This window comes from Anser brachyrhynchus (genome assembly GCF_964034855.1).
Source record: "Anser brachyrhynchus genome assembly, chromosome: 1".
In the NCBI taxonomy this organism is placed as follows: Eukaryota; Metazoa; Chordata; class Aves; order Anseriformes; family Anatidae; genus Anser; species Anser brachyrhynchus.
In genome coordinates this window covers 165139610-165157091 of record NC_137694.1, presented here as the reverse complement: position 1 = coordinate 165157091, position 17482 = coordinate 165139610, and the positions used below count along the sequence as shown (strand labels likewise).

Sequence of the window (17482 nt, the reverse complement as noted above, 5' to 3'; positions counted from 1 at the left end):
CCAAGGCTCATTCTCTGGACCTGGGTGTGTGGTATGGCAGAATTTGCACCCATGTAGCTAAATAGTCTTTTACCTCTGTGAAGGCTGGCTTCATCTTTAGCAACAACTTTGAACAATCTGTGGCTTGTGCTATCCCCAAACTATGCCTGGGAATGGTCTGAGAGGCAGGTATTTATCACAGACCAAAGCCATGCCAGGGAAAGTAATTAATAAAGATTAAGTAGCTTCACTGTCAGATGAAGCTTGAAACCATTTCCTGTCCCTTTTAATTTTACTGTCACATGCAGCCTTCGGTCTGACTGCAGGTTCTGGAGAAAGCGCTGCTGAGCATGTGCAGCCCTTTCTATCCAGTCCTCCTGAATCTGGTCCCTTTTGCCATGTCTCTGCACCACTCTCTTTGCCACTTTTGGCACCTAGTCCAAGAACCCTTTTGCTCAGGCCTGTGTTTAAACTTCATAAAATTCATTAAGGACATGGTTTAGTGGGTGATATTGGTAGTAGGGGGACAGTTGGACCAGATGATCTTGGAGGTCTTTTCCAACCGTAATGATTCTACGATTCTATGATCTCTATTACCCCTCTACTCCTCTAATGCTATTTCTCTCTTATTGTTCTCCATAGCCAGGACGAGTTTTACAGCTCTTCTCCTAACTCCATCGCTGCTATGTTTTTTTTTTTTTTCTCTCATCCCACTCTGCTTCTTTTTCTTAGTGGTTTATTTATTTATTTAGTTATTTTATTCCCTCTTCTTTTTTCCCCAGTTTTGCAGCATTTGGTTCTGCCACCTTTAGCTCTGCTTGCCTTGCTCACTTCTTTTGCCTGGCTTCCAGGCCCATGTGAAACCCCAACCCTCTTCATTCTAGTTTCCACAGCATCCCCTCCTAGGCTCCTTGACAGGTCTATTCTCCCCACACCATAGCCTGGCCAGCATGCAGCTGGGTGTCCATGAAGAGCCCCTTCTGCTCCCCATGTCCAAGTAACCAGTGCCTAGGTTTCCCAGTGTCACCTCCTTTGTCCACATCTAAGACAGATGGGAGAAGCAGTCACCATGAAAGCTTGGCTCTTCTACTGTAGTCCCAGTTTGCTTCATTGCTTCCTGGGGAAAGCACATGCATAGCTGGGTGATAAAATGTGTAATGAAGAACTAGTTCATACCCAGCAAGGACTGCACTTTCACAGAACTGTAGTGTATGGATTTGGGCTCTGCTTGATGCAGTCTAAGTGACGCATAGGTCTCCTTTCCTAATGTTTCCTGTTGTCTGATTTTAGCCCTACAGAGTTACCTGAAGGGTAAATAACAGTAAGCAAAGGAATATCAGCATAGATTAGAAACAAGAATCTGAGCCTATGAGTTCCCACTGAATATGTTAAAAAGGAAGATTTCTAAAAAGCTTAAACTTCAAACACTTCTACCCAGGAAAATAACACTGACAAGAAGGTAGCTTCCCCCTTCTCATTTCTGTCACCCCAAACTTCGAACCTCTGCCTTATGCTTAAAAACACTTGAAGTTCTTCAGGAAAAGGTCGTAATTATTTTTTCAACATTGCTAAACAACAGATTTTCTTTAACCTCATTCTCAGAAACAGCTGTACCATTTTGGATGAAACTTCCTGAAATATTTCTGCCTGAGGCAGACACCTGGCATGGAAAATTTCAGCCCAAACATTTAAGGTTTGGCAAAGTGATATGCAGCTGAAAACAGGCTTTATAATGGGAACTGTTAGGCAACTTTAATAACAAGTAAAATTACCAGCCTCACCCCAACACCAATCCTAACTGATGTGCCAAGCTCTACGATAAAATACTTAGTTTGAATGAATGATGTTCTTATGTATCAAAAGACCAAAAATAAGTTGGAACATAGTCTTCTTCCAGATATAATAAGCATTTCCGACTTATGGCTCAATGATGTAAAGAGGACAAAGTAGATTAATAACAAAACATAAGATGTAATCTTCAGTTTGTGTCTGTTAAAGAGTGAAGTGTACAAGCAAAGTATACAATATTTTGTTGGTTAGATCTTATGTTTTTGAGTCATCCAAAAGTCAGATGGTTTATTTTCTCCAAACACACCCCAAACTGTTAGCCGGAAAACCACTTAGACATTTAGATGGCAAATGTAAGTTCTGAAAACAATAACAGAATTTATTAATCTTTCAGCACATTACCCAAAATGTTTAACAACTGCTTTTTCATTCAATTTCTCCTTCCAGTACAAGAAGAACTTCATTTCCTCTTCCATTTGTTCTCCTTTCTCTAAAATATAGTCCTGTCATGGTAGTCATGTTGTTCTTTAACCAAAATAAATTGGTAAAATCGGTAAATATGGACACATAATAAAACTTGTTCTCTTTCTTCTATGCACAAATATAGTGGTATAGGTCTGTAGTTTTATCTTTATATCATTAAAAATGTACTTTTTCATACAGATTGATTTAAATAATATGTATTTATCTGGAGAAAGAAGCGAAGAAATAAATACAAATAGGAGACAGAGAAGAGAAGGCAATGTTAACAGTGATGTTCATAGCCAGCTTGTATTTTGCAGCCTTTCATTACTTAAAGGGGGCTTATGAGAAAGATGGAGAGCAAATTTTTACACACGCAGATAGTGATAGGACAAGGGGGAGCAGTTTTAAACTAAAATAGAGGAGATTTAGATTAAAGGTTAGGAGGAAATTCTTCACTCAGAGGGTGGTGAGGCACTGGCACAGGTTGCCCAGAGAACCTGTGGTTGCCCCATCCCTGGAGGTGTTCAAGGCCAGGTTGGATGGGACCCTCAGCAACCTGATCCAGTGGGAGGTGTCCTTGCCCATGGCAGGGTTTTTAGAAATAGATCATCTTTAAGGTCACTTCCAACTCAAGATGTTCTATGAATCTATGATTTTTTTTTTTTTGACACATTCATGTCTAAATTCTGTCTAACATATAGCTTTGCTGGATTTCATAGAAATATCATAGAATATTTCCTGTTGCTTTCTTACTAGCAGCATGCAAGCTTTAGAGATGCTTCAAAATACTGATAGCACCTCTATTCTGGAGGAAGAACCATAGCTCCTGAGTCTAGACTTCATCTAGGAGAGAAAATTGAGTGTCCAAGTGCATCATAGATGTGTGATGAAACATTTATGCTTCTCCTAAGTCACCGAAGAAGCTTCATCTTTTAGCTACACTTATTCTTACCTCATTCAGAAAGCCCCAAGTTCAGTTCTGCTAACAGGTGATGAAGTTGTGAGAGACAAGCACCGAGGAAGGAAGAATCATATCCTTGCATTGGGTTCTGGCTTATATATCTCCAACTGGATAAAATGCAAAAACTGCATGGAAAAATGGGGTTTTGCTCTCCCTCTTTCTCTCAGAGTACTCTTTCTATAAGCCTCCAGGACAAAAGGGGAAAATGAGCATCTGTGTTTCATAGAATTTGTGCATTGTAGTAACATAACGTGGTACTGGAGGGGAAGTGGTGATGCAAGTTAACTTGAGGCCAAAGCTCAGTTTCTAAAATAAGGTTCCCAAATGTTTAGTTCAATGCCCACTTAGTATCATAGAAAGCTTAGAAAGCTGTAGCATTACCATGAAAATATGCTTCCAGAGCTGCCTCTGGTATGTAATGTGTCTGAGTCTGTCTTCATCTGTTTCTATCATTAGAAAAATCATTATCTAGATCTTGCCACGTTAGCAACCCCTTAAGGTAAAGTATATGGACACTGCTTGTATCATCTAAATCTAGTTAATATTGACAATGTTTATTTTTATTTATGCCAAAGGCTTAGTAGATTTATACCATGAAGCTATAATTAGTAGTAAGAGATGCTGAATCAGGGAGCTAACATTTGCAAATTGTGGGATTTTCTTCTGTATATAACAACTTTAGTGCTTTATACATGATAGTACTATTCTAAAGTGCACTTATCCTTTAAACAAATCATATGTAGGGGAAAAAAGCAATTACATTAACTGCTTTTTTTTTATCAGCATAAAGAAATAATAATAACAAAAAGAATTATAATTAGAATAATTCAGTTAGAAGGGACCTGAAAAGATCATCAAGTCTCACTGCCTGACCACTTCAGGGCTAATCAAAAGTAAAAGCATATTATTGAGGTCATTATCCAAATGCCTCTTGAGCACTGACAGCCATGGGGCATCAGCTACCTCTCTAGGTGGTTCCAGTGTTTGATCACCTTCACAGTGAAGAAATTCTGCAGCTATACAGCAGCAATATTAAGATACTACATGAAGAAAAAAAAAAAAAAAAAAAAAAACTACACCACCAACATACAGGAATGACAATAACATAGAAATTGTATCTGTGTCAGAACAAGGAACTCATTAATGAAAGGTATGTTTAATTAAAAGCATTCCTGTGCTTCTGATCTTTTGACACACCATCACTGGCAAACAGCTTTTAAAAAATACTGTAAGCATTACACAATTATCAAGATCGAGTCAGAGAAACATGGTGAGTGGACAAAATCCAGTGTCTGAGAGCATTATCTCAGGGGAAGCAGGACCCATCTGAGATCCTTGTGACTACAGGATGGGGAAGTCCTTGGAATTAGCAAAAACATTTGTCCTGAGACTGTACAGTGACGTTAGAGAAGAGGAACCTTTTCTTTTTCTGAATGTCTTTAAAACACAAATTGCAGATCACAGACAGCCATTTATAGCATCATATAATGCACAGGAACTTGTTTTAGGAATAGTTGTTGGAATATTTGTTCCAAACATTGACAGCAGGACAAGCATCTTCCCCTTTGCCAGGATGCATAGGCAACATCCCTGACAATGCAGTGACTAGCAACCTAGTGACTAACTAGGATGCTTTTGTAGACCTTTTACTATTCTCATGTTAGATGTGAAATTCAGACAGCATATATTGACTGCCCTGCAATCCAACAGACTTGGTAAAAGTGTAAAACAGCTGTCTCTAATAGCACAACTACAACATGCAGCTTAGCAAATGTGACTTGGAGCTTCATTTCTGTGTCTCCACTTCTGACATTTATAGTTAAATGATGTTGTTGATTCCTGCAAGAGACACTACAATTTCTCTAATTAAAGGAGGAAAAAAAAAAAAAAAAGACAACAAAAACCAATCTTCTTGTTCCTTCCCAGATTGTTCCCATTTGTTGCAAATAAGCGTGAGTTCCTGCCTGGAAGCACTATCTGCAAACTGCAGTCAGATGTAAAAGAAGACTAATCAAGCTTGGGAACCAGGCCTTAATTAGACTGCTTGGAAAACAGACCAGAAGAGCAAATGAAAATTATTAACCATCATTCATGATTCCTGTTTCTAATTTGAAAGAGGAAATCATGCATTAATCAAGGGCTAGCCCTAAGCTCAGAGACACATTTTAGAAATATCCTGAAACAACAAGAGGAAATCTTTTCAGTGTTTAGAGAAAACAATCCCTGATCAGCTAGTATGTGTAGCACAATATATTTTGACATGAAATAAGCTATGTTTCAGTATGCTTAGCTTTTGCTGGTCCCAAGAAAAACAAAACCAGTACCAACTGAAATGAAGGCACATGACAGCAATTGGAGTTAAGCCTGGGTTTTGTTAAAGGAAAACAAATGTAGAGTATGTTGTTTTCAGAGGATATCAGAAAGACATAGAAGGGCAAGAGCAAAAGGAATGATGCAATAATGCAACTGCAGTAGTGATTTTTGGTCATAGCAAAGAAATTATTTGGTGCACAGAAAAAATATTTAATATGAATTATTTCTGATAATAATAACGGGAACAAAACATCTAAATATTACCCAGAGATCACTTGAGATAATATAATAGGATTTATCAGAACTTCATTGTTTCTGTTATATGTGGACTTCAAAGATAATTTTCTATTTTTTGGGCAAACTAATGTGAACTTTCTGTCTGTAATTCAGAAAATAATGTTTTCTGGTGAAGACAAATTGAAATCTTTAAGTTTCTTGGAACTTTCCAGGAAGAGGAGAGAAAATAGGCTCTTAAACATTGCAACCATTCTTGTGAAAGCAACATGTTACAAAGAAAGCCCACCTTTTCAAACATAAATATCCAGACTTCTACCTTTGAATTACAAACAACACCTTCAAGAACTTCAAAAGATAATGATTTCATATTTTGAAATTACATATCTAGAAATTTTAAGATGTCATATACGGTAGGGTTGTTATAGTGAATTACAAACTGCTTTTATTGTTTTGTGAAAAAAAAAAGACAAGAAAAATAAAAAAGCTTTTTTGCCTTTTTTTTTTTTTTCCCATGATGCTATATATCTCATATTTTAATAGAACTAAGCAATGAAGTTCAGCAATCAAAGTTGGTAATTTGACAGGGCATCATGGTCTGGAGCAATGGGTACAGACAAAGGTTAGTAAGTACTGAATTTTAATAATGGTTCTGGCATGAGTTCATCTGAAGTTTTCATGAGTAACCTCAGCCTCACTGTTCAACCCTATGAAGAGAACAGACTGAAGAAAATTAAGGTTGTGTACTCCAGTTTGGTGGCATCTCCCTGTATGGCATAGTAGAGAATGTAGCCTTTTGGTTTTAACTAACTTTGCTTCATTACTTTGGCTGAAGATTCCATTGTTTCTTTCTGACTCTTCATTTAAAGACCATTTGGGTGATGCCTTCACTGCTACAATTTGGTTGCAATGCTTCTACTAAATTAAATATGATGGAATTTCAACTCTTGATTTCAGTGAATGAGAAGGACAAGATAGAGCATGTCTAGTTTAAAAAACTGCTGCAGTTGCCTTTGAGGTGAAAGATTTAGGATTAAATCCTTTTAGGCTGAACAAGGAGCTGAACCCAGATTTCTGATCTGTGGTGTGAGGGCTGTAAACACCATGCTGTTGTGCAAAAATGACAGGATTATAATGTTTTGTATAATTCCAGATGATAGCATTATAATGTTTTGTAAGAAAGTGGCTGAGACTCTTTTCTTTCATGCTAAACTCTGAGTAGCTTGCATGTGTGTTACTGTAGCACTTCAACCTGGCCATGTCTTGGTTTAGGTTATGTTCAGCAGCGGAGCTCGGGTGGTAGGAAGGAGCCTCATGACAGACCAACACTTTTCATAAAACTTTAGCCTTCTAGAGAATTTTCAATGCACATTTTTGTGCCTATGCAGCTCTAATCATTTTATGGATGCTGGAGAAAGCAGTTTAACACAATCTTAAGTATTATGTTAACCTTTTAATACCCATATCTCTTACCTATACAAGGTAAAGCGACCTATGTCAGTACACACTTACTGTTCTGCTTACTGAAGGATTCAGTAAATGAATATCTGATTTTGCTTTGGTTACCTGATTTTTACTATTTTTTCATGTTTTCACTGACAATCAGCTTTGTGATTCAGGATTTGAATTTTATAATTTCAGTGTAGGCTCTGTATCAAAGCAATGATGGTACTACAACAGCAGAACCTGTTGATATCTGCCTTGTTTTCATAGTTTTGTGAGTGTGCCCTTACAAGTTTTCCTTTTAGGGTTAATCTACTATTCTGGGGACTACCACATGATGATGATGATGATGATTATTATTATTATTGTAATCTCCCCCTGCTGCTTTGTTAACCTATACCTGCAGTTATCCATCAGAGCTACAGGGTTATCAACACTTAGAAGTGGAAATGAACCTGCCACTGTTTGTTCCATTTTTAAGTACTAGTGTTAATAACCTGGTAGAAATCCAAATTTAATTTAGTATGGAGTCAGTTCCAGCACTATTTAACTGTTTATTGAGTAAATTTAGTTTCTTTATCCCACCTCAATTAAACTACATTCTTACATGCCATAACAATATTTCAAATCTGCTCCTCCCTCACCCATCCTTTTTTTTTTTTTCTTTGTCTTGGCTATCCTTTTTTGTTTTTATACGTTTGTTGTTATTGTAACTAAGTGCTTTTGGGTAGCGATCACAAAGTTCTAGGTGCTTTCCAAACAAAAAACAAAAAAAGGAGAAAAAAGCCCAGTTTCTTGGCTATTGAAATCATGTCCGTACAGGCCTATCTCAGCTCACTCTCTGTGTGAAATCTGCCCACAAACACGTGGCTTCATGTGTTTTTACAAGTGACTTGACTGTTGAAGAACTTCAATGACTGCTCTGTTTGCATATTTTAGCCAAGGTTGGCTTTAGCACTTGGGACTCTGCTCTCTGAAACGACTTATTCATAGGATTTGATTTTGCTTTACACCTATCTGCAATTTTAGTTTCTTTTACTTTTTTATTGTTGTTCATTTTGTTTGGTAATTTTGATCACTGTGCCTGTTCTGTTGTTTTCTTCCATTTAGTAGCATTTCCCTTATAGATTTTCATTGGCTGAATAACAGTGTCACTTCAAAACAAAGCAGAAAGATATATGTATGCTTCATGTATTCTTCTGGATTTTTGTTACTGTTCTCATTTGATATGATTGTTGTGCTATGATGGAGGCTTGACAGCAATTATAACCACTAAAGCAATTACTATTATTATTATTTGTCCTGGTTTCAGTTAGGACAGAGTTAATTTTCCTCCTAGTAGCTGGTAGGGTGCTATGTTTTTTTAGGATGAGAAGAGCGCTGATAACATGCTGATGTTTTAATTGTTGCAGAGCAGTGTTTACACCAGGCCAAGGACTTTTCGGCTTCTCACTCTGTCCTGCCAGCGAGCAGGCTGGGGGTGCAGCAGGAGCTGGGAGGGGACAGACCCAGGACAGCTGACCCAAACTGGCCAAAGGGGTATTCCATACCATCTGACGTCATGCTAAACAATAGATAGGGGTGGCTGGCCGGGGTGGGGGGCCGGCTGCTCGGGGATAGGCTGGGCATCGGTCAGCGGGTGGTGAGCAATTGCATTGTGCATCACTTGTTTCGTACACATTATTATTATTAATACTATTATCATTATCACTATTATTATTATTGTTATTATTATTTTTCTGTCTTAATAAACTGTCTTTATCTCAACTCACAGGCTTCACTTTCCCGTTTCTCTCCCCCTTCCCAGAGAGGGAGGGGGGAGGGTGAGCGAACGACTGTGTGGTGTTTAGCTGCCAGCCCGGTTAAACCACAACATTATTTTAATTCTGCAATGATACCAGACCATAGCTTGAAGAGAGAGGTAACAAGTATATTCTACGTTTCTAGGAAGATCTTAATCTGGAGCTCTCAGGTTCACAAACTACCTGTGAAAAAGGTATAAGTGTGTGCTTCAAAAATAAGACATTTTCTCACACACAGTAGGAATTTATCACTTTTTATGGTTACTTTACTATATCTCTCTTGCCTTGTGTCCATCTCAGTATTTTGAACTCTTCAAGGCTGCATTCACACATCTTTTCTGTTGAGTGCTCTGGTGCAAACTGAAGTCTTTATCTACCAAACATCCACTTCGCCTTTCAGTTAGAAATTGCTCTTGTTCCTACCTAGCTTTGAGCACAACTGTCCTTCACAAGAGTATTGGGTTACGAAGGTTTTCCTAGTCTGGAATTTTCCTAGTCTGGAGTTTCCACATGTTTTCCTAGTCTGGAGTCTTGCTGCAGTGTGTTGTCTGATTTGGGGATTGGAAAATTCTTCTTAGTAGTCATGATACAGACTCAGCTTTGGAAGGTGACTGTTATTTTTTTTTTCTTTTTTTTTTTCTTTTCTTTTTTCTCTGAAGGAGAAATAATAAAATATATTTTAGAGCAAAGAAATATATAAATACTTCCCATGAGGTGAGAAGTATTTGAGTAGTCTGTATCAGCACTGTAGTAGCATATATTGCACTGAAGCATTTTGTCATTTTCAGGGATCTTCAGGAAGGGACAAAAGAATCCCTGTATTTTTGTCCTTATAATCTTACTAAGTGGAGGATGGTCTCTAAAGTGCTTTCCTGACATTTCAGGTAAAACTGATTACCAAACTGTAATTGGCCACTGGTGATGGGCCTAAATGTGAAGTCAGAGGGATGAGATTTAATCCCTAGGTGGTGTGGGTAGCTCAGGACTAGTCCTCTCTGTTCCCTCTGAAAATATGTGTTGTAGGGAACTGCTTTGAATGGTCCAAAACAGATTTAGAAGCAAAGAAATAATTAAGCAATGCAGACAACCACAGGTGCAGTGTTAGAGGTTGTTTTCTGACCTGGCTTTATTTAGCAATGTCTTAGAATTAGAAATCTGTCTGTGTGCACCATGTAGTCCTGCTCTACAGAAAATGAGTTCCAGATAGCTGATCTGTGTAGAGTGCATAGGAGGTAGAGAGTTCAGTGACTTTTACAAATTCATTAGCAAAGCCTCAGGAGCTGATAGTCAGAGTGCTAACCAGAAATGTGTCAGGGTTAGCTTTGTTTTACTGCTCTGTTGCAGACCAGGTCAGAACAACTTCCATGAAAAGGTTTTCCCCTGTTGACTACTGCAGTATTCCTATATCAGATACCATCTCTGGTATGAGCTGTTGTTATGCTTTGGGAATAGGTACCCTATAAATTCCTTAGGTAGATTGACATACTAATGTTAGAGGCTCCTGCAGCAGAGAGATTTCCAGAGCTGATGCAGAGCATCTCTGCAGTGTAGAGGGCAGGGCTAATTCAGAGCTCAGAACCAAACTGGTTCTTAGAAGCAGGATATAGGTGATAAGAAGATGGCCTCACTGAAAGAAATAAAAGAGGTACTTTCACATACAAACTTTCTTTTTCTGTTACAGAATGAAGGAAACTTTTGTGATGTTCAAATATAATCCTTTTTCTACCTACCTGCCAGGGATATAATACCATCCTATTTTATTTTTAAATTGACTTATAAACCATTGTAAAACAAGACAGAGTCAGCAGATAGCACAAAATGTAATAGTAATTCAAATCTTCCTTATAAAATGAATGGAAGAATTTATGAGAGAAAATGCTGGAAAATCCACTTCAACATTTACACATGGGGGAACAAATGATTTTTTTTTCTTTCTTTTTTTTTTTCTCTCTACTCTTCATATTCATTATGCTTTTTTCTATTTCTCTAAGCTGTGCATGACAATGATGAAGCTTCAGTTGTTTAATGTTTTTGCAGACAAAGAAGAGTGCTTAAAGCATTGTCTTGCCTATGCCAACCTGCATTCCTGGTGTTGACTACTCTGCTGCATGGGCTACTTCTTGTGTCTCAGTGATAATACTGACAGACCAGTTAGGCAGTCTGGCTTTGATCTAGCTTTTATGATCCTTTACCATAATAGAAGTTGACTTTATTGGACCAGTTAAAATTGCAATCTTCCTCTGTTAACTCCTGTAGGGTAGAACAGAGATGCAGCTAACTTAAGTCAAACAATTTTACTTATATTGTGTTTATGAATTCTTGTTTTATATTGCAAACCTGAATTTATAAAGTGCAATTTACTGTTGACCTTGCCTGCCATTTTTGTAATAAATGTTTTAAGACTAAAGATTAAGAAAGTATTAGTCAGAAGTATGTCATGTTACTTAAAGCTCTATTTGCAACATTAGTTACAAATGTATTTTAATTGGTCAAATTTCAGTAAAACTGTACCTTTTTTTAAAAAAAAAATCATGATATTTTGCTAAAATGGGGTTTTGCTTTCTCTAGTTTAGATAGAAAGGACTACTTTTACAAATATGACATTAAGAGAAAATTTAAATGAAGATAAGCTTAAAGACATTAATGAAATCATCTTTAAGGAATAGAAGGGATGATTCTGACATCCTTCATATGCCACAATTATATCATTCCTCAGTGTGTAATCAAGTGCATCAAATTCATTATTTACTGGTTAAAATTAATTTTTATGATAATATTACATTTACCAGGTCAGCTCATGTTGCTGTTGCTATTCCACTGAGCAGAGGCTTTTGCTGGTGCAAGGGAAGTACCTGAATTTGTCCCCACTTTTGTGGCCAGCATAATATCAGATGGGCTTAAGCTGCTCATGCAACAGCACATCTGAAGATTTGTTCTTGAGTATGAGTATGAGTCTTGATGAAATTCTCACTGACACTGGAAAAAACAGTCCTGGTTTATGATTACAGACTTAAAGTGTGAACGTAATCATTTCTCTTGGTTTACTGATGCTATGTAAAAATTAGTGTATCCTTTTATTATTGCTCACATATTATTAAACTTATCTGCAGAGGAGGAAATGATCCAGTCAAGGACATTTAACACAAAACATCTCAGTTCATTAAATGTGGTGTTATAACTGCCTTGAGACATTTTATATCTTTTGTTGCTTCACAGGAAACTTTATTTCTTAATGTGAATGATCCTCATCAATCTGTATGTGCATAAGCGTAAGAACTATTACCTCTCTTTTGCTTGCCTCTTTAGGTATTTCACAAGGAATCGTCACGTTACGATTCTACAAGTAAATTAAGTGGTAACAGGGAATTTTCCTATGTACTGCAATTCAACCATCAGTTCTTTTATGTTATTATGGTGTTCCCTGTCAGTTTTGGCCAGGGCAACTCTCACTTTGCCAGCCATTGACCAGGCTCAGGGCTTGGTATTGGCACAGGTTATGGACCATTCCCAGTTGGCAGCCTGATAATGGAATTAGCAAACTCACTAGAGGAGGGATTTTATTGTAAGACATTGATGAAACTTTAGTTGTATCTGAAAAGATGGCTTTATATTATGGGAGGTCTCAAAAAGCTGGGTGAGTTAGTTCTGGAAGACTTTATGTTGCATTGTTCTGAAATGCTTAAAAAAAAAAACCACAGATGCAAAGAGGTAAGACATCCTTTGTCCTCAGTAAGTCTGTTCATGAAAACAATGACCATCTTTTTTAGGTTTTGGTTCTTCTGTAAGAATTCTAAAAGAACTACTCAGCAGATTTGTGATACATTTGCAGCACAATAAAAATAATAAATTGTCTGTCTTTTTTGCAACAACAGAAACATTGACTGTAGGCCATATACTAAGTTTAGAGAGGACCATAATTCTTATTTCTAGATTCATTTTTTCACCCAGTTCTGTGCAATCACAGCTCTATCACCTTTTCAGTTAGCTTGTTTGCTAATCATTGAAAGTGACTATGGCTCTTCATCCACATATACTATGCTCCCTTGTTTGTAGTAAAAGGGTGGGTTTGTTTCTGCTAAATTGACAAGAAATATTGAAGAAAGAAGATTTGAAAGCTTTCTAATTGATGTTAAAAGGCAGGACAGAAATTATTTTCAAAGGGATCTACTTGCACATTTTGCTGTCATCTTTATCTTTAAACTTACAACATCAACTACTGATAGACTAATTTCTTTATAAAATCTTCAGAAAAAAAAAAGAAAACATTCTTTTTTTTTTTTTTACAAGTTCACAATTTACAGTTTATAGTTACTGTTTACTTCTTTACAATTTGCAGAGAGCCAAAATAGAGTGGCTATAAAACCAGAGGTTTCCTACCTCTGTTAATGTGGACACTATATTATGGAACGATATTGCCTTAATTTTGTAGAAAAGACTCATGGTAGACTTTGGTTGGATATCAGGGATAAGATTAATCAGCAGTGCTAACAATGCTGTTTAGAAAACAATAACTTATTCCAAGGTTATAAAATACTTATTTAGCTCAGCAGCTAGAAAATATCTTTAGAAATTTCCACACAGCTTGTACAATCTTTTTGAAGAAGAAGATTTCATTAATTTTCTTAATCTCTGGACAGCTTCTGGAGAGCTCAAGATGATTTCAATATCACTGCCTCTTTGAGAGGTAGATATTGGGTAATTTATCTGCAAGTCATAAAAGTTATTTCTTTCTGTGCTCAAAAGTGTGTGCACATTTATAACAAACAGTTAAATGAAAAAAATAAAAAAAAACAAAGCAACATGTGTCAATGAAACACAACAATATGCAAAATATTAACTAAATAAAAATTATTTTTTTTCTTTTTTAATATATGTATATACACCTAGGTGTATTTTTTAATGAGTGCCATACACAGGGAACAAGAAAGCACCATAATGGTAGTGCTACATCTTTGCACACTACAATCATCATTATTCTGTTACATTCACCAGACGAAGTTCTTTTTGTCTGTATTAAAAACCTGAAACAGAGTTCCAGTGTCTCTCTTGCTAATTCAACATGAACTAACAGGCAATTTGTGCTACTCACCAGTTCTTATTTCTGGTCTGCCAAAAATTTACAAACCCTCCTTAAAAATTCTTCTTCTTGGTTTGTTAGGTTGAAAGCAGAGGGGAAGCTTATTCTGGAATGTGGCAAACAATCTGTGTCAGCAAAGGCTAGGACAGGACAGGAATCAAGGGGCACAGTACAGTCATCCAGTGCCCAGTAAGCAAAGCAAGGTGGACAGAATAAGGGATGGTATCTGTGTCCAGTCAAGAGTCCAGATCATAAGATGCCATCACAACAATGAGACAAGGTCTGAGGTCAAGCCAGAAGTCAAGATGTACTTTTTTTTCCAAAGGTTCATCAGATATCATCATTGTAATAATTACAATTACTGCTGCACTTCTTTGAAATGGTGTCAATGTTGTGCTAGGTAGGAAGCAGTAGGAAGCCTGTGTTCTTTCCTTTAAATCTAATGGCCTCAATCAAACATACACAGAGACTCTGTGGGAAGCAGGCAACATTATTCTTCCCCTTTGAATATGAAATATGAAACGGACGTATGACAATGTGAGTTATCTGTTGTCACCCTTGGAGTCAGGTTCTGAAGCTGATGTTCAGTTCTTCGCTGCAGTTACCATTTCTGAGTTAGAAACTTTCCTAGATCATTCAGTTGAAACCACATCTCAATTTTGTTTGTTGCTAAGAGCTATTTTTGGGGAAAATTGCCACTAAATAGCTGATTCTGACTTGTCAGTATTCCTGTATAGGCTGGGAATAGGAGAAAATGAAAAAGAAAAGTCCAGGCAGTAGCTTTAGTTTTCAAGACAAATTAGCACGGGAACAAGGATTAGATGGCAGATTTTTTCCCTCATTGTACGTGATTACTCTTCTAACTAACACGATTTTCAAAAAGAAGTTCATCTTATTCTGGAGATTTCAGAATGTTAAGTAGAGTTTTATCCACATAATAGATAAAACTTAATTGTTTTACTACCTCCCTGTTCATCAAGTGTATTGCTGTCATTTTCGATTTCCTGTGCCAGAGGATGTATCATGCTGCAATATGTTGTTATTAGGCTTTTATGAAAACCCAACATTTTCAAAACCATGGAATTTTAAGCTCATATAGCAAAATACTGTGAATTATACAGTTTGATTTACATTAAGATTATACATAAATTACTCTCAGAACAAGGATACAATTATTTTTATGTTTTAACTTCCTTATTATGCAACTCAGGAGCTGAACATTAAGAAGCATTCCATTCATTTTAAAGATATCTGCTTCAGTGTTTTGAAAAAAAAAATCTAGTCTTTAAGGAATAAACAGGAGATCTACTTTCCTCTTTTTAACGTACTTGAATAGAATTACACTGCCAAAATTCTGGGAAGCTTGATTGTGGGCTTCTGTGATTTGCAAAACTGTAATCAGTATTTTCAGGATTGGTGGAGCAGCTGGAAAAAATTAATAGACATTATGAAGAAAATAACTGAAAAAGTTCTATGTTGAAAGAAAATGTTGAGGATAGGAAGGAATAATACTATGAACCTTCTTTCCAGAATATAGTCATGTCAAAAAGTTCTGATTCAAGCAATAATTACAATATTAAAACAATATTTTTAAATTTTTTCATGCTATTTCGAATATGAGTTCTCCATTCAAATTTGGTGAAATGAGGAAGCTTCAAACATGCCAAGCTTCTGAGTGTACAATACCATGCATGGCAAAAGGATTGTGTCCTCTTTCACCAGCAGTTTTTTAGAAGTGGCAGCAAAGACAACAATAAATATTGTATTTTTGACAGATTACTTTTTTGTTTCTTCCTTTTCTTGCCTCAATCAGGGAATGGAAGAAAATGTCTGAAAATGAAAGATAACAGGAAGTAAAATAGAAATACTCAAAACTATGACAACAGGGTAAATTTCTGTGAGCAGATTACTAAAATATTAAATTCTGATAACAAGCAAGGAAGTCTTTGAAATAACTGGGAAGTCTTCAAAACAGATTCTTACAGTCACTCTCTGGATAGTAAACTTCTCCAGATCCGTAGTTAACTGTTTTTCCACTTAACTCATTTCTACACATTGTATCATTAAAATAAGAAATGTGGGATGTGAGGAAGTTATCAGTGTAGGGTGCAGACATAACCTTATCTCCCTGTGTGTATCATTCCTGTGTTAATACCTACTGTGACTTTCCCAACAAACTGGAATGTTCACAAGATAGTGAGATACTCTGAAGATATGCTGGTTAAAATAGTAACTATTATAATTTTTATTGTAACAGTGTCTTGAAGCTCTTATTGGAGTTAGGAATGGTGCTGAAGTAGGTAAAAAAATCTTGGCTTACACCACATAGTTTTTTGGTTTTCTTGCCATTATTGTGACGAGGTGTGAAGAGATACAAAGTGATTATTTGGCTTATGGATGTACAACAAAATGCAATATATAAAGTCTCATAATTTGTTATGCAATTTTTGTTTGTTTGTTTGTTTACTTCCCTCATGTCATGTTATTGTGTAAAGAAGAAAATGTGGTAGTAGAAGCAGAAGAGTAGCAAAAGAACAGCAGAGTGAACAGCAATCTTTTCTACTAGCTGTAGTAGATTTTGGAACAGGCCCAGTACAGAAAGACTACAACTATATTAATAAATTGAGCACTGTTGGGAAACAGTGCTGGAACTGGATTGCCTGTGTTGTTACACTACCAGAATGGCTTTGGCCCCTGTCCACTTTTATTCTCCTATAAAGTTTCTGGGTATGATTCAGATATAAGCGTGAATCTTCACAATAAACAGCTTGAATGCAACTACTCTGTTTTGGAGGGAGAGACAGTTTAATAATACGGATGTAAAACATGCTGTTTTAGTTGGCCCCAGTGCTGGAGAGCAGCCTTAGGCTTGTTTGATTTACTGGTACAGGTGTAGCCATAGACATTTAAACTGGAGAGAAAAGAACAAAGAAAATAGGCAAGAAAATAATAGGTAAACATAACTCAAAAACAGAGACAGCTCCTTTGTCCCATGTAGGATAGGTTTTAAAGATCTGAATGGAAAATCTACTAGCCTTTCCCTGTGTCCACTGAATACCCCAACTCTTTGGTATATCAGTTTTCCAGGATATTTGGCTTCCATTCCCAGGTCAAAAATATGGGGAGAAATTTCAGGGTGGAGAGGGAAGGTATAGAGTGTAGAAGACATAATTAAAATTTTAGCTTTGGAAAATCCTTTTGCATCTTGTACCAAAATTTTATGTTACAAAAACTTTCCTAAGATAGAAATATTCCTCCCAATGTTGTAACATGATGAATTAGTGCTTTATGAGAGGACAGTGACAAGAGAAATCTCAGTTTCTGTGCTGGAAACTGCTATCCTGGGAAGATATATATATATATATGACTATATATGCAGTTCCTTTCCTCTTAAAAACAAACAAACAAAAAACACGACTA

General features: G+C 36.6%; 1 long non-coding RNA gene across 12 annotated transcripts in view; it reads left to right on the top strand.

Moving 5' to 3' along the window:
* The window catches only part of LOC308187801, a 136804-nt gene that overhangs the window by 47823 nt on the left and 71499 nt on the right, over positions 1–17482 (top strand). Inside the window, exon 1 of one of the 12 annotated variants that reach the window (XR_013944926.1) lies at positions 8750–10630. The exons of the other annotated variants lie outside the window; for them this stretch is intronic. This is a non-coding gene — a long non-coding RNA (uncharacterized lncRNA). Of the gene's footprint in view, positions 1–8749; positions 10631–17482 lie in introns of those variants that run through there. 12 annotated transcript variants of the gene reach the window in all.